The sequence below is a fragment of the Rattus norvegicus genome, chromosome 11 (assembly GCF_021556685.1).
Source record: "Rattus norvegicus strain SHRSP/BbbUtx chromosome 11, alternate assembly SHRSP_T2T, whole genome shotgun sequence".
Classification (NCBI taxonomy): Eukaryota; Metazoa; Chordata; class Mammalia; order Rodentia; family Muridae; genus Rattus; species Rattus norvegicus.
The window spans coordinates 95,131,449-95,132,079 of NC_141544.1; the positions used below are offsets into that span (position 1 = coordinate 95,131,449).

The following is a 631-nucleotide window of genomic DNA, read 5'->3' on the forward strand; positions in this document are numbered from 1 at the left end:
AAATAAGTGTTCCAAGACCTCTGACACCAAATCCGTGTAAACCTGTTAAGTGCCATGTGTCCCAGGACTTAGAGTGTGTGAGTTGGTAACTCAGTACTTTGTTTACTTAGTGCCGTAGAAGCGCTGTGTGTACAGTGGAGGTGGGTGTGTTTTAGCTGGCCTCCTGTAGAGTCAGCCTTTAAACTGCTGTGAACTTTGTCATGACTTGAAGATAGACAAAAACTCTCTAAAGACATGTGTTTGTGCTCACTTCGGCAGCACCTATACTAAAATTGGAAGGATACAGAGAAGATTAGCCATGCCCCCTGCTCAAGGATGACACGCAAATTCGTGAAGTGTTCGTATTTTTTTTTAAAAAAGACATATGTTTGTTTTCCCCATTACAGAATGTGTGAGCTTAGTTTATCTTCTTTTGTATTTAGTCATAAACTCTGAAGCTGGCAGCTACGACCTAGGATCAGAAGGTGCATTTCACCTGGTAGAATTAGTGTTGCTGATTATGGGAAGCAGAGGTAGTAATGGAAAACGTTTTGCCTGGGTGGTTTCTATTTAGAAGAAAGAGATGATCATTCTTGAACATTAGTTTTATTTTGCTATTTCTTTAAACTATCTGATGTGCCACAAAATTACT

General features: G+C 39.8%; 1 non-coding gene across 1 annotated transcript; it reads left to right on the forward strand.

The window, feature by feature from the left end:
* The first annotated feature begins 242 nt into the window (after positions 1–242).
* On the forward strand, positions 243–350 carry LOC120095813 (U6 spliceosomal RNA). Its single transcript, XR_015633827.1, has one exon. It is a non-coding gene; the product is annotated as a U6 spliceosomal RNA (small nuclear RNA).
* Positions 351–631: the final 281 nt, after the last annotated feature.